The following is a 25,672-nucleotide window of genomic DNA, read 5'->3' on the forward strand; positions in this document are numbered from 1 at the left end:
CCTGCTAGCCAAGATCCCAGTGCTCATAGTTTGTGGCCTATATGTGCTGCAAGTATGCTTGACTGTGTCACTGAATTTCTGCTCACCAGAACTCCAATTCTTTTAGCTCTCTCTACTTACCAAATTTGTCACTACGGTTTAGTGACTCCATATTCCAATTCTGATTGACACACTGGACCCCCCTTACAAGTGCCTTTAAAATAATTCAGTCAAATCGCCATCTGTCAAAACTCAGCTCCGGGGCAAAAAAAAGGCACTTCCCTCATAAGGAGGCAAAGTGTAATATGGACAAATCTAAGGGCGAGGATGGTTTCAAGTAAACCAACAAGTCACCAAACAGAGTGACAAAGTTCCTGGATAAAGTCAATAGCATTCCCTAACCCAGCTAAATGGTTCCCCGTGTCATGGGTTTTTATCCCTTTTTCATTGTACATTCCCCCAAAATTCTATTGGACATTTGTTATACCCCACTATCTTTAACCTATCAGAAAACACATTAGGTCACCTAACTTTCACCCCATATTATTTTACAAGTCTTTGATTGGTGGTTCTCCTATTCGATGTCTTCAGAGGTGGCACGTCCGGTATGATTTCATCTTTCTGTAATTCTTTGTACATCTTTTGGTCAGTAGCTCCATTGTCTTCACCGGTTTGAATGACCTTGTACATTACATTAATCTACACTGTTTCAATTTGTTTTAATATCACCCTACAAGCAATGAAAAATTCATGGGAACGGATCTAGCATGGTTACATTCGTCTTCTAGTTTGAAGAAAAATAAAAGGTCGTGTCCTTTTGAGAGTCAGCACACTGCAAGATAGGAAAAATACATTTAATATGAGAGCCAAGCAGCTAAGCTTAGGCTCATACTAACTTAAGGCCTACAAGGATTTCAGCACAAATTCAGTAATACAATTATTAATAATTAGTATAACTTAATCAATATAATAATACATAAACATTTTAGTCATCATTATTAGTCCACGTATACATTGGCGGTCACTCCCCGTGGTCACATTTCAGGTGCACGTTTAAGCAAAATTACTATTGCAGTTTCTATGTGGCATTATCACACAATAATTCATAAACATTTCATGTCAATATAGATTATATAACCTACGCTCTCTCAGTCCCTCCTCTGATGACGTTCGTCATCACACAAACCTTTCCCTTTGACCTTTCTCTTAATTTTTCACCTTGCGCATAATGCGCATTTCAACATCTTGTCCTTTGTGTGAACTCTCCTAAATTTCATTAAACATTTTCTCCCTTTCACTTTCCTCATTCTTCTTATTCCTCTTTGTCCAATTTCTTTTAATTTTGGCATTGATTTTGCATGCTCCCCATAAACATAATAAACAGGCCAGAACAATTAATAGACCCCCTAATATTTTTGCAAGAACACCATTCCAAATGTTGCTAAACCAGCTCCCTACTCTGGCAATTCCTTTTCCCACTTTCTCCCACACTCCAGGTTCCTTCAAATCCGCACTATCTTTAGTTAGGTTAGTAAGCATACCTCTAATCTTTCTACTATTATCAGGTATATATGAGCAGCAATGACGCTCGTTGAGCATCTTGCAGACTCCGACGCTCTTTGCTAAAAGAATGTCTAAAGCAAGCCGATTTTGAAGACTCATAGCTCTTTCCGCAGCAAGTTCGGTATCCATCAGGAATATAGCCCCTGTAAAATTTGTCAACATGTTATTCACAATAGTAGACAACTTTTGAATCTTTATGGAGTTTAAGATAACCCCTACTGAAGGAATTATGGCTCCAAATATGTCACCAACGACAGCAGCCGCTGTCTCTCGTTTTTGTTTAGCATGTTGTAATTCAGACGTTTTAGGTATTTGTTTTAAGTTTTCAATCTGGTAAATCTTTGGGAAAACTATTCCAAAATAACATGTCCCATACCATCCCTTAGCGAGATGGTAATAAGCATTAAGTCCACAGATATAATAGATCCCAGGGATCGCTGGGTCCTGTCCATTTAACATGAATGTCCATTTACTCTAAAACAAAAACACATGCCTGCATTCACTCGTTCCCACAAATAAAGTGTCATGTTCAGATTTCGGCCTATATATACAAAGCCTTCCTACATGTAATGCATCTTTAGCTACTTTGCCATGCACCTTTATTGCAGTGTAAGCATAATCATTTGCATATGTGCGTTTTTCTAACCCCTTTTCTAATCTTTCCTTCAATGCTTTGTGTCTATCATCAATGTGATCTAAAAAGCTTTTCTCTACAGCTGTCAATAAGCAAGTCAGATTATTGCGGTGTGCATAGGCTGTCCCAAATGTAAGCGTCGGTTCAAAGAAACCTCTAACTAATTTTATACTATGCTCCTTAGCTAACTTGTTCAGAAACTCCATCACAGGCACAAAAGAAAACACCACATCCAAATTTGAATAAAAGATTTGCACATGCTCTTGATTATAGAATCTTGTTAGTAGCAAACTACAACTTATCCCATAAGTTAATGGCAAGCTATGGTAGGTGACCCCTTCTTGTACTGATGAAGGAATCTTTGTGCACACATAACAGTTTTTCGCATCCATGGTTTCAACATACTCATTCAGTAAGCGATAGAAGACATTAGTGGAGAGTTCCCCTTTTGAGTTAGTTCCCTCATACAAGTGTTTTGTATCCTGCTCAAACTTTTCCCACGGTGTTAGTGTTGTAGTCTCTGGTTTTGAAGCATTGTTAGTTGCTTTCTTATCTAACCACAGCATTCCCACAATCACACCTACAATTATTATTGCACACACAATACCTAATATAAGACTTAACCAACCACACACTTTACCCTTTTTGTTACTACCTCTATTATAAGCCTGTCTGTAAAGAATCAGATATCAAAATAACTCAAAGCAAAACAATCAACAGGACAATTTAAAACTTTTTTTTTCTTGATGCAAAGTCTCTTTCTTTCTGCGTGTATTTACAGTGTTTCACAAACTCCAGGACCCTTTTGTCAAATCAGGTTAGCAGCTTGTCATAATCGGGTTTCAAAGTCAATTCAGGTTATCAAGGTCACATCCGGTAATGTATAAGTCTTTTTCTTAGCTTTTCAGCTTTAAATTTTTTTTTCCTTTTCAATTTCAATTTAACACAGTCTTTTTCTCTGATTGATTTCAAGTACCGTAGTATTGGCCTGGTACTTCTCAATCAAAACAGAACGCTAAGAATTCTTGTTGCCATTCAGATGTCGTTGCATATGCCCATTCAGGACCTGCATACCTTCTATTTGCGGTTCTCTTTCTTTTCAACCTGCGTTCACTTTGTAATTCTCCTTCACTCAGATCTTCTGTTCTTGTGGTATCAGTTTCTTCTGTTATTGTTTCACCTGGTACAACTTTTTCTTTCGCAGCCTGCTTCTCTGGCCAGTTATCTTCCTTGTGCGTTTCCTTCCTGCTTGTCCTTTCAGGACGCTGAACAGCACCCTTCTCTTGTGCTATGGTGTTTTCTCTTGATGGACCTGCAACTGGCTCAGGGGATGCCGCTGTGCTTTGATCTCTCTCTACTATTTCCCCTTCTTCTTCTGGATCTGTGACAGGTTCAAGCTCTAACCCGTATCCGTCTGCTTCTGGGAGAACCTCTCCTTGATTTAGTTCTCCTGCTGCCTGTACTGAGATAGGCACATTGTCACCTCTCTCGAACTCGTTTACTGTTTGAGGGACTAGGCTGTTCTCAGCGGGCTCTCCTACAGTCTCAGTTCCCCCTTGGCTATTTTCAGGCCCTGAGACTTCCTTCTCTGGACTTTCTGAGTCTGATACTTCAAGTTCCTCATCAGTTGGACACGTTACCTTCTTTGTGTGACTGGCATGTATCCAGTTTGGAACTCCTGCACATTTCACAGTAGTGGTTGTTGTCAGTATTACTTGATATGGCCCCTTCCAGCGCGGCTCCAAACACGACTTTCTCACGTGCTTCTTGACAACCACCCAGTCACCGGTTTGCAGGTTGTGACCTGGATCACTGATCGCTGGTAATGTGTTGGCCTCCACCTGGTGGGAAAAAGAGCACACCACATCAGCCAAACCTTTGCAGTAGTCCAACACCATATCATCCGTGATATTCACAAGAGCATTTGCAGGTACTGCGGGTAGCCTCATAGCTCTGCCCATAAGGACCTCATGGGGTGATAGTCCTGTCTTCTTATCAGGGGTGTTCCTCATCGACATCAGCACTAAGGGTAATGCATCTGGCCATTTCATATTGGTAGCTGCACACATCTTTGCCAGTCTCGACTTCAATGTAACATTCATTTGTTCTACTAGTCCCGATGCTTCAGGGTGGTAGCTACAATGCAGCTTCTGTTCAATGTCTAATGCGGCACACAAGAGCTTAATCAACTCATTGTCGCAATGTCTGCCCCTATCTGATTCTAAAGAGACCGGAAAACCGAACCTGGGTATTAGCTCTCTAAGCAACAGCTTTGCAACTGTGAGACTATCATTTCTACGTGTGGGGTAAGCTTCAATCCTGTGGCTGAAAACACACACAATCACCAACACGTACTTCAATCCTCCACAAACAGGCATCTCAATGAAATCCATTTGCATTTTGCTAAATGGACCACCAGCTCTCCCTATGTGGCTCAAAGTTACCACGGTCCCTTTTCCTGCATTCATCTGTTGACAGATGATGCATCTGTGACAAGTAACTTCTGCGGCGTGTCTGAATTTTGGGTTAAAACAGACAATCTTGAATGACCTGATCATTGCATCCCTCCCAAGATATGCCTGTCCATTATAAAGCCTTGCAAATTGTGACAAAAGACTGTTTGGCAAAACCAGTTTCCCCTCCTCTGAGACCCATAAGTCATCAGCTCTTTGTACACATTGCATGCTCTGCCAGGAACGTTTCTCCTCTCTGCTAGCACAACCCTGTAATGTTTTTAGTTCATCTAGTATATATACCACCCTTAATGCAAGGTTCAAACATGTGTCATTTTCAGTTTGCTGTAACAATTCCCACTGATCCTTGAACGATATACAGTTCAATGCGCAAAACCTTGCGACTTGATCTGCATAGCCGTTTTCCATGGACACAAAGTCTTGTGACTTAACATGAGCATTGCATTTCACTACGGCAATTTCAAGAGGTAACTGAATCGCATGTAACAAATCCTTAATTTGTTCACCATTTTTCACTGGAGAACCAGAAGAGGTCATGAACCCTCTCTGTGACCACAATTGACCAAAATCATGTACAATTCCAAATCCGTATCTGCTGTCAGTATAGATTGTGACTCTCAGATGTTCAGCTGCGTGGCATGCCTTAGTAAGGGCGATTAATTCTGCCAGTTGTGCAGAATACACTCTCTCGAGCCAGGAAGCTTCAATAATACCAGCTATGGTACACACAGCATAACCATCTCTCAGCATTCCGACTGAGTCTCTCAAACAGGACCGGTCAACAAACATAATGCAGTCATTTTCCTTTAACTGCGTATCTTGAATATCAGGTCGGGGCTTGGTACATAGTTCTGTTACCTCAAGACAAACATGCTTCATTTCCTCTTCATTATTAATCTCAGTACTTTCAACAGGAAGTAGAGTTGCCGGGTTTAATACAGTACATCGCTTCAGTGAGACATTAGGCGACCCCAAAATGATTGTCTCATATCGTGTGAGTCGGGCATTTGTCATGTGCTGAGTTTTGGTTCGAGTCAACAGAATTTCAACTGAATGTGGAACCATTACTGTCAAGGGATGTCCCATCACTATGCCTTCACACTGCGTGAGGCTTTGACCAACTGCAGCAACTGTGCGCAAACAACCTGATAAGGCTGCTGCAACAGGGTCCAAGGTAGCTGAAAAATATGCTACAGGGCGGTTTGCACCTCCATGGACATGTGTCAAGACAGACAAAAACCAAGCATCACGTTCATGACAAAACAGTAGAAAAGGTTTCGTGTAATCAGGCATACCCAAAGCTGGTGCCCTGCACATGCACTCTCTCAATTCCATGAATGCCTCAAGCTCTTCCTTGGATAGGGGTGTACGGTTCATCCTTAGTCTCTTTGCCTGTCAGTTTTATCAATGGTTTTGAGATAATTGAGAAGTTGGGTATCCAGTGGCGACAGTAGCCCACCATTCCCAAAAACATCCTGACATCTCTCTTTGTTGTCGGGGGGTTCATTTACAAAATAGCTCTCAACCTTTCCTTCGATATTCTCCCGGACCCTCTCTCAATCAAATGTCCTAAGTACTTCACCTCTTTCTGACAGTACTGCAGCTTCTTTGGCGACACTTTATGTCCGTTTTTTCCCAAATGATTCAGTAAGGCAATTGTGTCATACTTACAGTCATCTTTTGTCCTGGACGCAATCAGCAAGTCGTCAATGTACTGTACTAGAGTCAAACTGAAAGGCAGTACTAAGGATTTTAAGTCCTTTTTCAATATCTGATTGAAGATGGACGGTGACTCAGAAAACCCTTGAGGAATTCTGCACCAACTATACACCTTGTCCAGGAATTTGAAACTGAATAAAAACTGGCTGTCCTCATGAAGAGGCACCGAAAAGAAAGCTTGTGACAAGTCTACAACGGTGAACCATTCAGCATCACACAGAACCTGAAACATGATCACTGCTGGGTTTGGCACTATGGGGCAACATTTTATCACAATCTTGTTTATTTTCCTTAAGTCCTGCACAATTCAAACCTTCCCACAAGGCTTTTTCAGACCCATTATCGGTGAATTACATGGGCTGCTCAATACTTCCTTCAGGACTCCGCAATTATTTGAGACACCTGAATAAGGACATCTTGTGCCATGTGGTACTGCGGCACCTGGGGAAACACTGCATTTGGCTTTACTTGTACTTTAACTGGTTCCACTCCTTTTATCAGTCCCACTTCATTTCCTGTCAAATCTCACACTTTCTCTGTCACTGTCCCCTGTAATTCAGCAGATAAGTCAGTTACTGTAAGCATTGGGAATAAGGTTATCAAAGGGTAATCTTCATTTGCGGTTTCTGTCTCTAACTCTGAAAACTTCATCATCACTATTTGTCTGCACCTCAATTCCATCATTGGAACAAGTAATCGAACATTTTGTTTTGCACAGTAAGTCTCTTTCCAGTAGGGACACAGGACTTGAATCGCAGACTACAAACTTATGAAGTCCCTGGAAGTTGTCAATCTCAACTTGCACTGGATCTGTAATTGGATTTGTCAAGTACTGGTTTGCTACCCCGACCACTCTTATGGTATGCCCTGAAAGTGGTAATTTTGGAACTTCTGTACTTCTGACTGTAGAGCGTGTAGCTCCGGTATCAACCAAGAATGAAACCTTGTGACCCATTACCTTTCCCTCTACATAGGGTCCCCTCTGATCTACTTCTAGGGACGCTGCAAGTCTGCACTCTTCACTGTCTGAACTGTCATCCAACTATTCCTCATTCATTCCATCTTCACCACGCAATGGGAATTGCTGTACTGTATTATTTTGGCTCATCATTTGACCTGTTACCTGCTCAGGAAGCATCGCCTGTTGCTGTCCCATTGGAGCTAATGGTAGTTGCATTTGCTGTCTAGGTACCATGGGAACCTGCTGTTGTACTTGCTGCATTTGAGCTGGTTGAACACGCGGCATTTGCATTTGCTGCATCGGCTGTAACCCTTCCATCTGAACCATGTTATTTTGGAAGTTTGGATTTTGACTTCTCAATTTTGGACCTCTCACATTTTGTAATGTACCAACATTAGTGCTTTGTTGGACGACACCATCCTGTACCACATTTGGGCATTCCCGCTTCCAATGCCCCACGCCCCACACGCGTGACATGGAGACATCTTTTTCATCCCTTGCGCATCATTTTGAATCACCACAATATTCAAATCTGGACCGCGATTCACAAAACCTCGACCTCTCTGTTGTGCCTGAAACACACCATTCCCTTGCGGTTGCTGCTGTATCATCTGCTGAATTCCATTTCCCTGCATACCTGCCTGCGCTGCCCTTATCTGCATCACCATCACTTTCTCCTTCAACTTTCTCTACTTTAACTCAATCTAGTCACTACAGTATTTCGCGTACTGCAACACCTCATCAATCGGCTTTGCTTGCCAACAGATCAAATGATTCTTAATCATCTGGCTAACCTCTGGTCTCAGCCCTTCAATAAATCTGAACACAAGATGTTTCATGTCTTTCGGCTCAATAGTTTCAGTACCACTGTAATGTTTGAATGCCTTCAACAACCTCTCATAGTAAGCATGTATCGATTCCTTAACCTCCTGTGAGGTCCGGTCGCTTTTCTGCGAATCAGACACTTTTGGCGATACTTCTGTTTCAAAAACTCAATCACTTTATGATAGTACTTCATCACCTCCTCGGATGGTGCTCCAGTCACCTTATCCCTTGCCGGCTCCTGTGTCGGCCAGTCTACCCCTCTCTTGCACTCAAGCCATAAGTCGGGCGGAACAATGATCTCAAACAAGGTATTTAAGTCTTCCCAGAGGCACTTCGCAAGCTTCACAAACCTATCTGTTTGCTGATACCACTCTATCGGCTTCTCCCTCAACCTGGGATAATCATTTGTGAAAGATAGGATGTCTCCCCTGGACCACGGTACATGGATTGGAACCCCACCAGCCGTTTCTCTCATGGGTAACATCTTTACTGATTCCGCATCTGGTGAAGCTTTAGCTTTACTCTATCCCGGACTGTCACTTTTCTCCTTGTCTCTTTGCCCATCTGCCTTCCCACCTTTCTAAAAAAAAAAAAAAACAATTTGCGCACTTTGTAGTATTTCCTTTAGATGTGCTTTCATTCCGGCAGACCTCATATGCTCGAAGTCTTTTGAATCAAAGTCTAACCTGTAGCTTCTTTTCAAGTGTTTAGTATTCTCAATATCAATATTGTATTTGTCTGCCAGGTTCGCTAATCTCTGATGTACCTTACCTACTTCTTTAGTGATCTTAGGGCACAGATATCTCAATTCTGCTTAGGTGTATGACTCTAATCTGTTTACCCCCATTGTTCCTTCCACTAATTCAGCAGCTTCCACACCCAGTCTCACAAAGTTCAGGTACTCATCTCTCCCCAACCTTTTCGGTTCCACTGCAGTTACTGTAGTCTTTTGTGAAGCATAGGTCTTCTCCAACCACTCATTTAACTGTTGTACCACAAAACCTTGCAGTGAAATATTCCCTGCATGCATCATTGGCGACTGTGAAGCATTCGTACTTATTGTCTGTGGGGTTAGCACTCCTAGCCCTGCTTGTCTCATTGCCTCCAACGGTGCTTCAGCAGGGTTAAGGTCTAGCAAAGACCTCGGTCTTTCGACCGCTTGCTCTCCTGGGGCCATTAACTGGGGAGTTCCTATGGACCCTCCTCTTATTACATCTTGGGTCATTACTCCCTGATCACATATACCAGGCTTATTTTGTGCATACAATGGCACCGGTGGACCAACAGTAATTGGCAATGATATGGCAGCTGGTGTCTGAGATGGTCCCAAACTCCGTGGACCAGCGACCCCAAAAGTTTGGTTCTCTGAAGCCGGGGCAGGTATTAATGGAGGTCCTGCTGCTGGATTATATCCTGGTATCAATTGTGGCTGCGGCTGGGGAAGCAATTGTGGAGTTGGCTCAATCTGCACTAACCTCGATTTTGTATATATCGGATCTGGCAGCACTATCAGATTTGTAGTAGTCTCTAGTACTGGGACGTCTGGATAGATTCTCTGTATCTGCGGTGGACGTTGCAACTGTATCTGCATGTCTGGTGCAGTGGGTACACTGACACCATTCTGTATCGAACCCGTATCACTAGTCTGTGCTGTATCAGTAACTCCCTTCTCCTGCATCTGGTTCCCAGGACCCACACTAGTGCTCGGTCACATTGTCGCTTACTGCATAAGGTGGCGGGCGATAATACAATAACTGATTTAAAAAATCTTTGTTATCTGAATCATCTTCTTCTTCCCAAGATCTCTTATTCTCCTTAGGCTTACTAGAATCTTTGTCTGTTTTACACGTGGCTTTCTTCCCTTGTGTCTCATCTCCCTGTATTATTGCTGGGAACAATTGGAGCCCGTCAACTATTCCCTGTCTCCTCATTTTGCTCTCATTATCCCACCTAGCTTCCGCTAAAGTCTTTTCTGCCCTTTTTATTCTTCTTTGCAATTTTTCGTGTCTTTGTTTAATAGCCATTAAATCCCAAATTGCTAAAGCCTCGTACGGAGCTGGCCTCGGAGGTGGCTTCTGTACAGTTAACATCCACCTTAAATTCTCTAGATCTCTCGTATTGAACGTCCCGTGTTCCGGAAACGCCAAACATCCCTCTTTTTCCTATATAAGCTGGAGTACCCTCAGGTGGTGTAGGCTCCCCTTCACTCGCCATAATGTATGCGTCTCTTTTCAGAGCACTCTTAAAAGCTTTGATAAAGTTCATCTTTGTGTCTTTTCTTTGTTTGTATTTAATCAAGAAGTGACTTTAATTCCCAGGACACTCTTCACCCACCTCTCTCAACCTATTGCCTCACACGGACAGCAGCCAATCCGTGCGCGACCCCTCTCGGCAACTGACCTATCTCAGCACGGCACCACTGACGTCACACTCACACACTACAGCTGACAAAGTCTTGCGGTTCGCCCGCCCCTTACTGGATTCACACCAAACTAATGCAAAAATTACTGCGAGCACCTTAACAACAACAACAACACAAATTTGCCAGTTTACTACAGGAAGAGTAACACATTCGCTTCAGAACTTTACAGAGATTTCACTTGAAGCCTCGGCCGCTACTCTCTCCTCCTCAGTTCCTGCATACGCAAGCAGAATTCGACCCGCAAATCCTACTCTCGACTTGTCAATGGTTTGTTCTAGTGCACCTTAGAACTTGCCAAATCTCCATCTAAGGTTTTCACACATACAATTCTGGCTCAATCTCGGCTTGTCAACCACGCCCAGTTGACCTAATTAAACCGCACAAATTACAACATTGGCATGCTGGGCTTCATGCAAAACGTTTTAGAACACCAATTTGGAAAACATCTAACTATGGTCTCTGTCAAAAGTAAGCAGTTGGTACCTAGAAAGGAAAAGCAAACAGACAAATCACATATGCATTGTCATAATTACCCTCCAAAGTTTAGGTCAGCGCACAGGTTCAGTCTTCGTCTTCAGGACTTCAGTCAAATCGCCATCTGTCAGAACTCAGCTCCGGGGAAAAAAGAGGCACTTCCCTCATAAGGAGGAAAAGTGTAATATGGACAAATCTAAGGGCGAGGATGGTTTTAAGTAAACCAACAAGTCACCAAACAGAGTGACAAAGTTTCTAAAATCAATAGCATTCCCTAACCCACCTAAATGGTTCCCCGTGTCATGGGTTTTTATCCCTATTTCGTTGTACATTCCCCCAAAATTCTATTGGACATTTGTTATACCCCACTATCTTTAACCTATCAGAAAACACATTAGGTCACCTAACTTTCACCCCATATTATTATACAAGTCTTTGATTGGTTCTCCTATTCGATGTCTTCAGAGGTGGCACGTCCGGTATGATTTCATCTTTCTGTAATTCTTTGCACATCTTTTGGTCAGTAGCTCCATTGTCTTCACCGGTTTGAATGACCTTGTACATTACATTAATCTACACTGTTTCAATTTGTTTTAATATCACCCTACAAGCAATGAAAAATTCATGGGAACGGATCTAGCATGGTTACATTCGTCTTCTAGTTTAAAGAAAAATAAAAGGTTGTGTCCTTTTGTGAGTCAGCACACTGCAAGAAAGGAAAAATACATTTAATATGAGAGCCAAGCAGCTAAGCTTCGGCTCATGCTAACTTAAGGTCTACAAGGATTTCAGCACAAATTCAGTAATACAATTATTAATAATTAGTATAACTTAGTCAATATAATAATACATAAATATTTTAGTCATCATTATTAGTCCACGTATACATTGGCGGCCACTCCCCCTGGTCACATTTCAGGTGCACGTTTAAGCACAATTACTATTGCAGTTTCTATGTGGCATTATCACTCATTAAATCATAAACATTTCATGTCAATATAGATTATACGCTCTCTCAGTACCAAGGGCATTGGGGTTCCAAGAGATCCCTATGGCTGCAGCATTTCTTTTGCCACCCATTAGGACCTCATACAAACCTTTCATCTGGACTGCCACTGCAGCATGAGTGAAATAGTGCACAAACTATTTCACAGCCATTGTTCACTACACCAGGTAATTTATAAGTCACCTATATGTCTAACCTTCATTTACTGAAGGCTAAGTGCAAAGTTGTTCCGGGCCAGTTTCCCGGACTTTGTGAGTGCGGGGACACCATTATAAGCATGCACTACATATATGTCAACACATGTATGTAGCTACAAAATGGTAACTCCGAATATGGCCATGTGAGGTGTCTAAGATCATGGAATTGTCCCCTCATTCCAAATATGGAATTGAGGAGCCAATTCCATTCACCCTGGGGGCTCCACTATGGACCCCCAATCCAAATTGGGTACTGGAGGGCCAATTTCATGCACCCTGGGGGCTCCACCATGGACCCCCAGTACTGCCAAACCAGCTCTCTGAGGTTTCCACTGCAGCTCCAGCTGCTTCTACCTCACAGACAGGTATCTGCCCTCCTGGGAATTGAGCAGCTCAATCCCAGGAAGGCAGAACAATGCATTTCCTTTACAAGAGGGGTGTTACACCCTCTCCCATTGGAAATAGGTCTAACAGGCATAGAAGGAGTATCCTCCCGGAGTCTCTAGAAATGCTTTGAAGGGCACAAACGGTGCCCTCCTTGCATAATCAAGTCTACACCACTTCAGGGACCCTCAGTCCCTGCTCTGGCATGAAACTGGACAAAGGAAAGGGAAGTCACCACTCCCCTATCCATCACCACCCCAGGGATAGGGTGCAGAGCTCCTCCAGAGTGTCCCTGGTGTTAGACATCTTGAATTCCAAGGTGTGGGGACCCTGTGGAGACCTCTGAGTGGCCAGTGCCAGAAGGTGACATCAGAGACCCCTCCTGATAGGTGTATACCTGGGTAGGTAGCCAATCAACCTCTCAGGGCTATTTAGGGATTCTCCTCTGGGTGTTTCCTCAGATTTGGTTTGCAAGATTTCTCCGGGACTCCTCTGTATCCTCTGCTTCAGTTTCTGACCGTCGGATCAACCACAGACTGCTCCAGGAACCGCTGTAACTGCAACAAAGTATCCCGGACTACTCTTGTGACCTGCAACTTCAGCTTCAGCCAGCATTTACAACAGATTCCAAGGTGTGCACGCTCTGAGGACTTCCTGTCTTCACCCTGCACCAGAAGAACCGAAGGAATCTCCGTAGAGTGACGGAGTCACTTCCCTGCTTGAGCAGTCACCCGTCTGCGAAGGCAACCAGTACTCTAGGACTCCTCTCCTGTCAACGAGCATGATCCCTGGAACACAGGTGCTGTCCAAATTTGGTGGAGATAAGAGCTTACCTCGCCTTGCTGCTACAGTACCCTTGTGCACCACGTTTTCTGAAGCTCGTTGGGCTTCTGTGCATTTCTTCCAAATGTTCTTCGTGCACAGCGTAGCCCAAGTCCCCAGCACTCCATCCTGCGAGACACACAGCTTTTTGAGTTGTTCTCCGGCGGCGTGGGATCTTCTAGTGTAGTGCTGCGACGACCGCACTTTGCATCTTCTTTGTCCCCGTGTTCTGGGACTCCTGTGGGTGCTGCCTGGTCTTCTGAGGGCACTCTGAAGTGCAGAGAGACCCCTCTGTCTCCTCAGTCTGAGTTGAGAACCCCAGGTCCCTCCTGGGTCCAGGCAGCTCTTCTTTGACGAAAACTGCGTACTTGCTTGAACCAAGGCTTGTTGGCGGAATCCTGCGACTCAGACATCCTGCATCCAACAACTCGAAGTGGGACATCTCTTGCACCAAGCAGGAACCACCAGCTATCTTCTTTGGTGCATTTCTGTACTTTTCTTCTAACCAGAGAATCCACTTTTGCACCTTCTTCCATGTTGGCAGGGGCTCCTGTTCTGTATGCAATCTTCTTCGGCTTCTGGAATTGGTCTCCTCTCTCTACAGGTCTTCAGGTCCAGGAATCCATTGTTTGTTGCGTGCAGTCTTGCTTGGTTCTTGCATAATTCTTCATTACGACTTGTGTGTTCTGAGGAAACTTGCTGTACTTTACTCCTGCTTTCCTGGGCTCTGGGGTGGGGTATTTTACTTACCTTTGGTGTTTTCTTACACTCCCCGCACCAATCTACACACTACACTTGCCTAGGGGAGAATTCGACATTCGCATTCCACTATTTTAGTATATGGTTTGTGTTGCCCCTAGGCCCATTGCAATCTATTGTATTTTCTACTGTTTGCACTATTCTATGACTGTTTACTTACCTGATTTTGGTTACTAGTGTATATATTGTGTATAATACTTATCTCCAGAAGGAGTATTGCCTCTAAGATATTTCTGGCACTGTGTCACTAAAATAAAATACCTTCATTTTTGGCAACACTGAGTATTGTCTTTTATTGTGCATAAGTACTGTGTACATATAGTGGTATTGCAGGAGCTTTGCATGTCTCCTAGTTCAGCCTTGGCTGCTGTGCTACAGCTACCCCTAGACAGCCTTAGCTGCTAGACTACTGCCTACATTTCACTAATAAGGGATAACTGGACCTGGTATAAGGTGTAAGTACCTTAGGTACCGACTACAAACCAGGCCAGCCTCCTACAGTAGTGCAGCAAGACACTTCATGCCCCATCCTTTGCCACAGGTGCTACAATAATATCCACATACACAGCAATACATCCCAAGCTTCTATGCCACACTTTGCATGATGCCCGAATACACACATGCATGCAAGTCATGGTCTATAGAAAATAGTCATGTGCGCAAGGGAAGAGTACCATATCCAGGGGAAGGTGGGTGTAGAGGTGACAAACAGGGCACAACACCTGAATCATTCATGGCACAGAACACACAAAAAGCATCAAAATCACACATTGTGCTTTGGCAGGTCATATGTTACAAGAAATTCCTTCCACATTTGTTAACATCATACATACATCTTGCATGGGTGAACTGTCTTGCCATTCAAATCACACAATCACCATGTCACCATGCCCTTAAGTCTGTACACTTGTCTGGAAGGTGTGCCACAACACGCCAATATCATCATGCATGCAAACTGGAACCCACACAGCACAAGATGAAAGTCTTAATTCCTACTCCACAGACAAATACTGTGCCAGGCCAGTCGAAAAGATACACAAGGGCACGTCTGACTCTGGCTCTCCTCTTCCATTTCAGAGGACCAAGGATATCCAATCGAGCCGTGGGTGAATACACCAATTGCAAACACACAGACTGACCCAAAGAAGGCATGGTCGAAAGGACATTTGGAATTACGAAGACCCGGTTCAGATGTCTTGATGTATCTGGTGGAAGACAATTATATTCACCACCCCTTGTGTGCAAGATCAAACTTGTCTATGTCATACTGCACAACATTTGTGCGAGGACCTTGGATGAACAGGGGGGCCCCCCAGGGAGGAGGATGAGGGAAATGATGGCCAACCACATGAAAGAGAACTGCTCAATATTGCTGCTGGGGTATGTAGAAGAGACAATATAATACCATTTTTTTAACATGAGCATTGATTTTTTGTTTTCTCAGTGTGCACCATTGTTGAAAATGAATCAATTTATCACACATTTGTCTTGCAGTATGTGTCACATTCGGATGCAACAGCAAATTAACCACATTTAGTAAAACATAACTAGACCACAACAGTTGGAATAGAAGTATTAACACACTCTAAAAGTCCTAACAACCACACACTATGCACTGAAAAAGGGATGTGTAGATTAAATGTATGCATTGCCAGTTGTACATACATCTCACATAGCAACACTCATATCACACAAGTCTGTCAGAATGAAATATGACAACAGACAAAATTAATATCCAGTTGATGACTGCCGTCCATATGTTAGGCGTAGGTAGGACAGCAGTAGGCAGTGCCAGCATCAGTGGGTCAGTGTAAGCTGTGTGACAAGTCAAGGTTTGACTGGCACATTCACAGGTGTAAACTGCCAACACACCTTTCAGTGGCACTCACATGTATGACAAATAGTGAGTGAAATACAGAGGACGCTGCACCTTTCTGTATAGGTCTTTCTCACTCACATCAGTTGTCTTCTTGCATGCATGTCAAATAATCAATCAATTAATCAATCAAGGATTTATAGAGAGCACTAATCACCCGTTAGGGTCTCAAGGCGTGGGGGGGGGGAGCTATTGGTCGTAGAGCCATGTCTTGAGGCGTTTCCTGAATGTCAAGAGGTCTTGGGTCTGGCGAAGATGGATCGGTTGGAAGTTCCAGGTCTTGGTGGCTAGGTGAGAGAAGGATCTTCCTCCGGCAGTGGTGCGGCGGATGGAGGCGAGGGCGAGGCTGGCGGAGCGAAGATTGCGGGTGTGGGTGTGGAAGGTGAGTCTGTTGTTGAGGTAGGCTGGGCCTGTGTCATGGAGGGCCTTGTGCGCGTGGATGAGGAGTTTGAAGGTGATCCTCTTTGATACTGGTAGCCAGTGAAGGTCTTTGAGGTGGGGGGAAATGTGGTTGCGGCGTGGGATGTCCAGAATGAGGCGGGTGGATGCGTTCTGGATTCTTTGTAGCTTTGTTAGGAGTTTGGTTGTTATTCCTGCATATAGGGCTTTTCCGAAGTCCAATTGGCTGCTGACCAGGGCGTGGGTGACAGTTTTCCTGGTTTCAACGGGAATCCACTTGAAGATTTTGCAGAGCATGCGGAGAGTGTTGTAGCATGAAGAGGAAATGGCATTGGCCTGCTGAGTCATGCTGAGTGTGGAGTCCAAGATGAAGCCTAGGTTGCGTGTGTGGGTGGTAGGTGAGGGCGCGGTTCCTAGGGAGGCGGGCCACCAGGAGTCCTTCCAAGCTGAGGGGTTGGTGCCAAAAATGAGGATTTCTGTCTTGTCTGTGTTTAACTTGAAGTGTCTTGATTCCATCCAGCTGGCGAAGGCGTGAAGTCCGTTGTGGAGGTTGTTCTTTGCAGTTGTAGGGTCTTTCGTGAGGGAGAGGATGAGCTGAGTGTCGTCTGAGTAGGAAACTATGTTGATGTGGTGGGTTCGTGCGATGTTGGCTAGGGGGGCCATGTAAACGTTGAAGAGCGTGGGGCTGAGTGAAGATCCTTGGAGGACGCCATAGATGATTCTGGAGGCTTCTGACAGGAACTGTGGGAGGCAGACTCTCTGGGTTCTGCCTGAGAGAAATGAAGAGATCCAGTCGAATGCTTTGTCATGGATTCTAGCGTTGTGGAGGCGTGTGCGGAGAGTGTGATGACATACCGTGTCGAAAGCTGCGGAGAGGTCCAGGAGGGTGAGTGCTGCTGTTTCTCCTTCGTTGAGTATGGTCCTAATCTCGTCTGTGGCAGCAATGAGTGCAGTCTCGGTACTGTGGGAGGTGTCAAGTACCTTGCTGTCTTCCAGGAACCGGGATAGTTGGCTGTCTACGATTTTTTCGATGACCTTGGCTGGGAAGGGGAGGAGGGAGATCAGCTGGTAGTTCTTGGGGTCGTCTGGGTCTGCCTTTGGTTTCTTCAGCAGGGCGTTGATTTCTGCGTGCTTCCATCTTTCTGGGAAGGTGGCTGACTCGAAGGAGCTGTTGATGGTTTTGCAGAGGTGGGGGGCGATGATGATGTTTGCCTTATTGAAGATTTGGTGTGGACAGGGGTCTGATGGTGATCCGGAGTGGATGGAGGCCATGGTGGTGGCGGTATCCTCTATGTTGACGGGGGTCTAGGTGTGGAGGAGGTGGGTGTTGCTTGGAGCGTTGGGTTCTCGGTTGTTTGTAGTCAGCTGGTGGTTGTGGGGTTTGAAGCTATTGTGGATTTCTTCTATCTTTCGATGGAAGTGGGTTGCCAGTGAGTTGCAGAACTCCTGTGATGGCGGGGGTTAGTTGGAGCAGGTCTTGGGGGTGCAGAGCTCATTGATGATGCCGAAGAGCTCTTTACTGTTGTGAGTGTTGGCACTGATGCTGTTTTTGAAGTGGGTCCTTTTGGTGGTGCGAATCAGTTGGTGATGTTTGCGTAGGGCATCCTTGAAAGCGATATGGTTGGAGTTGGTAGGGTCAAGGTGCCAGGTTTTTTCCATTCTGTGACATAGCCATTTGGATTCCTGTAGTTCTGGGGTGAACCAGTTGGCCTTGATTCTGTGGGAGGTGTTTTTTTTTTTTTGACCAGTGCGAGGGTGTTGGCGCAATCTTCTATCCAGCGGTGCAGGTTGGTGGTGGCTGTGTTGGGGTCCGGGGTCCCAGGGGATGGGGCCCGGGCGAGAGTGGAGATCAGTTGATCCGTTGATATTTTGCTCCAGTTGCGTTCGGGGGGGTTGTGTGCGGTGGTGGTGAGTGACTGGTTTCTGGTAGGAGAAGTCGATGCAGCGGTGGTCTGTCCAGCTGACTTCGGTGGTGTGGCTGAAAGAGACGTGGTTGCTGGCTGTGAAGATGGGGTCAAGTGTGTGGCCTGCGGAGTGGGTGGGTGAAATGACGAGTTGCTTGAGGCGGAAGTTGGCGAGGTTGTCGATTAGGTTGGTGGTCTTGATATTGTTGTTATTTTCTAGGTGGAAGTTTAGGTCTCCAAGGAGGATGTAGTCTGTTGAGGCGAGGGCTTGGGAATTGATGGTGTCGGCGATGTCGTTGCAGAACTGTGGTCTGGGTCCAGGGGGTCTGTAGACCAGTGTTCCTCTGAGTGTGCTGTTGGCGTTGATGTGGATTTTGAAGTGGAGGTGCTCGGCGGCGTTGATGGTGTCGTGGGAGTTGGTGGAGACTCTTATGGTGTTTTTTGTCGCGTAACAATGAAATAGTATGTCTCAAAACCCAGGAAATATGCATGTGGCAATCAAGACACAGACCTATTACCACAGGAGTGTTGTACTCATAATTGTCAGAACAATTCATACAATCAACCCATACTCATTGTGCATCTGACAAAGGATATTGGCTGTAGCTGTGTGTGAGTACTCTTGTGAAACACACATTTTTAAAGGACATCTGAAACATTCCTGTCCTCAACTGGCCCAGCCAGACTGCACAAGTGGTGTGGCTGAAGTCTGCATATGGGCCACTAACCCTCCATACAATGGATATGCCACAGCAAGGTATAGTCCTCTAGATGAATTAAAGTTTATTAGAAATTCTCGTTTGGACCAAATACTGTTACGTGCATGAAGGGCTGGACAGTGAGGATGAGGAAGATGAGGAGCAAATACAATTTCTGCAAACAGTGGCAGCCAAGTGACACTTGAAGCCTACAGTACACAAGGTAGCTTCAATGTGTGGGAATCACTACACAATGTCAAAACGTATGTCAGAAATCAACACTGTATCCTTGTGCGCCCACACACATAAGCTCACACATTGTTTAGGCTACTTTACATCCCACTTACACTGTCAGCAAGTCTCCTGTGTGGTTGGCCAGGACAAACAAGAATGAGTGAGGTATGTTGGAATTGACACCCTTTGAACTCCAGGTTTGCAGGCAAGTCCCTGTCCCAATATTTGCAAATTATGTATTAAAGCACAGAAGGAATACATTACAACCAATAATCACAGTGTTGTGTAAGTCACTAGTAGATAATCGGCCAAGTCTGAAACAAATTGACCTCTAAGTCCCTAGTAGATAATTGGGCAAGGGTGACACAAATTGACCTGTAAGTCCCTAGTAGATAATAGGGCAAGGCTGACACAAAATGTCCTGTATGTCCCTAGTAAATAACAGGGTAGGGGAGTGTAGTCATACATTTTTGTTTGCTGCACTTGAGCCTGCACTGATGTGTAGCCTGCCATCCTAGTCTGACCGCAGCCTGCCATGCAGAGTGTGTGCTAGAGGTAAGCCTGTTAAAAAATACATGATGAGAAATTCCACAGTCAAAGTGTATGTGTAAGGAACATTGTCACAAATTACTACCTTATTGTACCCCCTAGTTGCCCCCTCCATTGCGAGTTCCATAACTTTAAACATGGGCAAATGCAAAGACGCATCATAGGGCCTAGTGTATGGGGAAACCACCTCTGCACACTTAGGTGCAGGAGAGATGTATCAACAGAGGACAACATGTAATTTACCTATTTGCACACTGATAGTGCTCTGAAGGACTGCATTGACCCATGAAAGAGAACAAGGATTGTAAAAGTGATATCCCAAAACACACCACTTTAGTTGGCAGAAGATATGACACAAGAAGAACCCATACCACTCACTTGCATGTCATGTAAAATTTAACTAGTACAAATGTCCGTCCACCAGATTCCAAATCATGCCTGCATCACATAATGACCTACCCCCACGACCTTGAATGACAGTCTGCTCTCTGCACTTTGGGATGTAGAACATATTGCATGATGTGCGCAGTTCTACATGTGGACATACAGGACACATTCCATATCAAGTTCATGGCATCCCTGTGGTTAATATGGGCATTTGAACGAGCTGACAACACAGAGTTAGCACTTGAGACAAATATCTGTAGTTTTCATGTAAATGAATAAATGAAAAGTACCATCACCCCTGTAAATGTAATACACATATATCAGACACATGTGTAGAGAGCAGTATGTGCCACACAAATATTCACAAGCAGGACAACAATCCACATCACTGTAAAAATGTTGATATGTGCCGAACATGACACCATACATCTTTAAACACACATTACACTCATTTCTGCTAACAAAAAAAATGACGCATGGTCAAAATGTGTGTTTTTCAAACCTGTTGCACCTAAAAAACAAAAGATGTATATCATACGACGCATGTGAATGTCTCCACGTTTTAATATTGGGGCAACATGGAAAAATGACGCTTTAGAGCATAGCGTAAAAGAAAAAACGATGCATTGTCGAAAACGTGCCGCATGTGCACAGGAAGTGAGATCATGGATCTGCCATGCTGCAAACCAGAAGAGCAAAGTTACTTTCACTTTCTTTTCACCTCAGTCTTTTTGTCTGTCTTGGAGGAAGGTTGTGTTGGTTAGAGCTGTGACTTCAAGTGCTGGTGGAGTGTTGTGTTGTGCTGTTTTGTGTCCCTGTACTGCCCACTGTGTCTATTTTGTGTTTACTAATTGTCTACTGTACTATTTGGTCATTGTATTGTGGGGTGTCTGTCATTGGGGTAGCCAGTTAGTTGGGTCGGTTGGGGTTAGTTCAGGGATTTTGTGGGGGAATTTACTGTGGTTTGGGATATTAGGATGTCAGGGAAGGGCCAGTCACTTTGACCTGAGGAGGTGGGGGGATTCATTTGGTTGGTAATGCACTACCTCCCCCACGTGGTAGCCATGGGTGGCAGGGCCATTCAAGGGTCAGGGCCGAGGCTAGAAAGCTGCGTTGGGGAAAGGTCCTGTCTCACATGAATAGGTTCTACAAGATGAAGAGGATTGTCTGGCAACTCAAACATGGCTGGGCAGATTCCTGTTGTGCAAACCCAAGTTCATGTCTGTGTGACATAGGTCCACATTTACAAAGTGAAGCTTCAGGGCAGGCTAGTGGGTAGTGTGTAGTTGCAAAAATACATTCATGAAAAGGCCAGCGAAGCACCATACTGAAGACAAGTAGCACATTCCTCACCTTTCCCCAGTATAGTGTGCCTTTTGACAGAAGTATGATGTGGAGCAATGTTGTCACAACTGTGTCATGGTTCTATTGAAAACATTTCACATGAAGATATGTCCATGTCAACTAAGGGATTTACAGATGATGCATGTTGCTTAGACATGTACATGTGATGATAGACGTGATGCAGGAGTAAAGGAACTCATGCCTGAGTGTGTTCTTTGAGCCATGTATGTGCAGAGTGGCATAACGATTGCCTTTGCTCTAGATACGGTAAAGGAAGGACGAGCTTAGGCAGGGTTATTTTGGAGAGCAAAATAGCAGAATAGGTTTGGGATGAGTCAGAGTGGGGATGGAGGACAGATTGATAGTGACATAGGGTGATGGGGAAAAAGTAAAGCTTACGAGAGAGTAACATTTATATTATTTTTTTATTTATTTATTTTATTTAATTATTAATCTTTGAACTTTTTTATAGATTTACTTTTATTTATATGTATTTATGTTTTCTCTAGTACAGTAGGACTTGAGTAATAAATAGATATGTAAATACATAGTAAAGGAATATATGTGCAAGGAATACAATAATGGGTAAAATAATATGAGAAGTAAAGTTGTACTGTATAAACACAGACTTTCAAGATTTGTAATATTTGATGTTAATTAATAAGTGTACTTTTATAACTTTAATCTTTCCTCAATTTTTCAGTAGCGAAATCCTTGCTGTTAAATACATTTCCTCATTGTGATATTAAAAAAGAAAGCAGGGACTCATAAGTATCTAATATAACAACTCATCTAGGAGATATGCAATGACCTGTGAACATGTTAAGCATAGAATAAGAAAACATATATATGTATATACACACACACAGGCATACACACATATATATTTAACTGTGAGTAAATATACATTTGTTAAAAAGGCTTAAAGAGTATGTGTAACTATACATAGTTCTTAAAGAACTATACATATCTAGAATATACACATAATCAGATTATAAATATTTATCAACATGGATATATGCAGTCCATTGCTGTTTGAATATGGTGGTTTTGAAGGAAAGAGCCAACTCTTGAGTAGTCTTCTGAAGACCACATAGTTATCCGTGGATCTTATATTTGGGGGGTGATGAATTCCATAGTTTTGCTGCTTGAACAGAGAAGGATGTACCATCCGTTGTCTTTTTCTTGTATGGTGTTGGTTAAAGGAAGGGTGCCAATCTTAAGCAGAGGTTTCTTTGCTGAATGTATTTGGTTATTTTGTTTCTGATGATAAGCGGTCCTGTTCCATGTATAGCTTTGTGGGTGATAGAAAGCAGCTTGAAGGTGGATCTTCTGGTACCCAGTAACCAGTGTACTGCTTTCAAGGCAGGGGAGATGTGGGCTTGTGGTTTTACATGTAATAGAAGCCTGGCAGCTGAGTTCTGAATATGTTGTACTTTTTTCATAATAGATAAGAGATGATCCATGGTAGAGTCCATTGGCATAATCCAGTTTAGATAGTACAAGAGGGATAGTAGCCTGCACCTTGTGTGGAAATCTGAGGTGGAGGAAGATGCGTTGCAGAGTCTTTAAGGTGATGAAGCTTGAATTGTCCACTTGGGCATTCATTGTTAACTTGGAGTCCATGGTAATTCCAAAGTTTATAACCTCCATGGATACCTAAAGAAAAAAGGGAGCACACTGCCTCACACTCAAGCAAAAGGTTAGCCCCAATGCATCATGGTAAATGCAGTCACTTCGTTTTGTGCTGAAAAAGTAATCAAAAGTCTTTCACCTAAGTAGGTGCAGCAAGTGCTGTGTATCTCTGGACACGTGTTTCTAGGTTTAGCCCGTCATCAGCAGAGAGCAGCCAAGTCTGTGGGGTTGCTTGAAATGCCGCCAAAAGTCTTCTCGGGTTTATGTACCACTCACTGGCGCACAGGTGCCTCTCCAGAGCTCGTCAGCTCGTTAGCTCAAGGGAGCAGTCATTGGACAAAAAGAAAAAAGGGAGCACACTGCCTCACACTCAAGCAAAAGGTTAGCCCCAAAGCATCATGGTAAATGCAGTCACTTCGTTTTGTGCTGAAAAAGTAATCAAAAGTCTTTCACCTAAGTAGGTGCAGCAAGTGCTGTGTATCTCTGGACACGTGTTTCTAGGTTTAGCCCGTCATCAGCAGAGAGCAGCCAAGTCTGTGGGGTTGCTTGAAATGCCGCCAAAAGTCTTCTCGGGTTTATGTACCACTCACTGGCGCACAGGTGCCTCTCCAGAGCTCGTCAGCTCAAGGGAGCAGTCATTGGACAAAAAGAAAAAAGGGAGCACACTGCCTCACACTCAAGCAAAAGGTTAGCCCCAATGCATCATGGTAAATGCAGTCACTTCGTTTTGTGCTGAAAAAGTAATCAAAAGTCTTTCACCTAAGTAGGTGCAGCAAGTGCTGTGTATCTCTGGACACGTGTTTCTAGGTTTAGCCCGTCATCAGCAGAGAGCAGCCAAGTCTGTGGGGTTGCTTGAAATGCCGCCAAAAGTCTTCTCGGGTTTATGTACCACTCAATGGCGCACAGGTGCCTCTCCAGAGCTCGTCAGCTCGTTAGCTCAAGGGAGCAGTCATTGGACAAAAAGAAAAAAGGGAGCACACTGCCTCACACTCAAGCAAAAGGTTAGCCCCAATGCATCATGGTAAATGCAGTCACTTCGTTTTGTGCTGAAAAAGTAATCAAAAGTCTTTCACCTAAGTAGGTGCAGCAAGTGCTGTGTATCTCTGGACACGTGTTTCTAGGTTTAGCCCGTCATCAGCAGAGAGCAGCCAAGTCTGTGGGGTTGCTTGAAATGCCGCCAAAAGTCTTCTCGGGTTTATGTACCACTCACTGGCGCACAGGTGCCTCTCCAGAGCTCGTCAGCTCGTTAGCTCAAGGGAGCAGTCATTGGACAAAAAGAAAAAAGGGAGCACACTGCCTCACACTCAAGCAAAAGGTTAGCCCCAATGCATCATGGTAAATGCAGTCACTTCGTTTTGTGCTGAAAAAGTAATCAAAAGTCTTTCACCTAAGTAGGTGCAGCAAGTGCTGTGTATCTCTGGACACGTGTTTCTAGGTTTAGCCCGTCATCAGCAGAGAGCAGCCAAGTCTGTGGGGTTGCTTGAAATGCCGCCAAAAGTCTTCTCGGGTTTATGTACCACTCACTGGCGCACAGGTGCCTCTCCAGAGCTCGTCAGCTCGTTAGCTCAAGGGAGCAGTCATTGGACAAAAAGAAAAAAGGGAGCACACTGCCTCACACTCAAGCAAAAGGTTAGCCCCAATGCATCATGGTAAATGCAGTCACTTCGTTTTGTGCTGAAAAAGTAATCAAAAGTCTTTCACCTAAGTAGGTGCAGCAAGTGCTGTGTATCTCTGGACACGTGTTTCTAGGTTTAGCCCGTCATCAGCAGAGAATAGCCAAGTCTGTGGGGTTGCTTGAAATGCCGCCAAAAGTCTTCTCGGGTTTATGTACCACTCACTGGCGCACAGGTGCCTCTCCAGAGCTCGTCAGCTCGTTAGCTCAAGGGAGCAGTCATTGGACAAAAAGAAAAAAGGGAGCACACTGCCTCACACTCAAGCAAAAGGTTAGCCCCAATGCATCATGGTAAATGCAGTCACTTCGTTTTATGCTGAAAAAGTTATCAAAAGTCTTTCACCTAAGTAGGTGCAGCAAGTGCTGTGTATCTCTGGACACGTGTTTCTAGGTTTAGCCCGTCATCAGCAGAGAGCAGCCAAGTCTGTGGGGTTGCTTGAAATGCCGCCAAAAGTCTTCTCGGGTTTATGTACCACTCACTGGCGCACAGGTGCCTCTCCAGAGCTCGTCAGCTCGTTAGCTCAAGGGAGCAGTCATTGGACAAAAAGAAAAAAGGGAGCACACTGCCTCACACTCAAGCAAAAGGTTAGCCCCAATGCATCATGGTAAATGCAGTCACTTCGTTTTGTGCTGAAAAAGTAATCAAAAGTCTTTCACCTAAGTAGGTGCAGCAAGTGCTGTGTATCTCTGGACACGTGTTTCTAGGTTTAGCCCGTCATCAGCAGAGAGCAGCCAAGTCTGTGGGGTTGCTTGAA

General features: G+C 44.3%; 1 protein-coding gene across 1 annotated transcript in view; it reads right to left on the reverse strand.

Moving 5' to 3' along the window:
- Positions 1 to 25,672, reverse strand: part of LOC138297376 (pro-neuregulin-2, membrane-bound isoform-like) — a 1,431,716-nt gene that overhangs the window by 726,262 nt on the left and 679,782 nt on the right. The gene's annotated exons all lie outside the window — the stretch shown is intronic.

The sequence above is a fragment of the Pleurodeles waltl genome, chromosome 1_2, assembly GCF_031143425.1.
Source record: "Pleurodeles waltl isolate 20211129_DDA chromosome 1_2, aPleWal1.hap1.20221129, whole genome shotgun sequence".
Classification (NCBI taxonomy): domain Eukaryota; kingdom Metazoa; phylum Chordata; class Amphibia; order Caudata; family Salamandridae; genus Pleurodeles; species Pleurodeles waltl.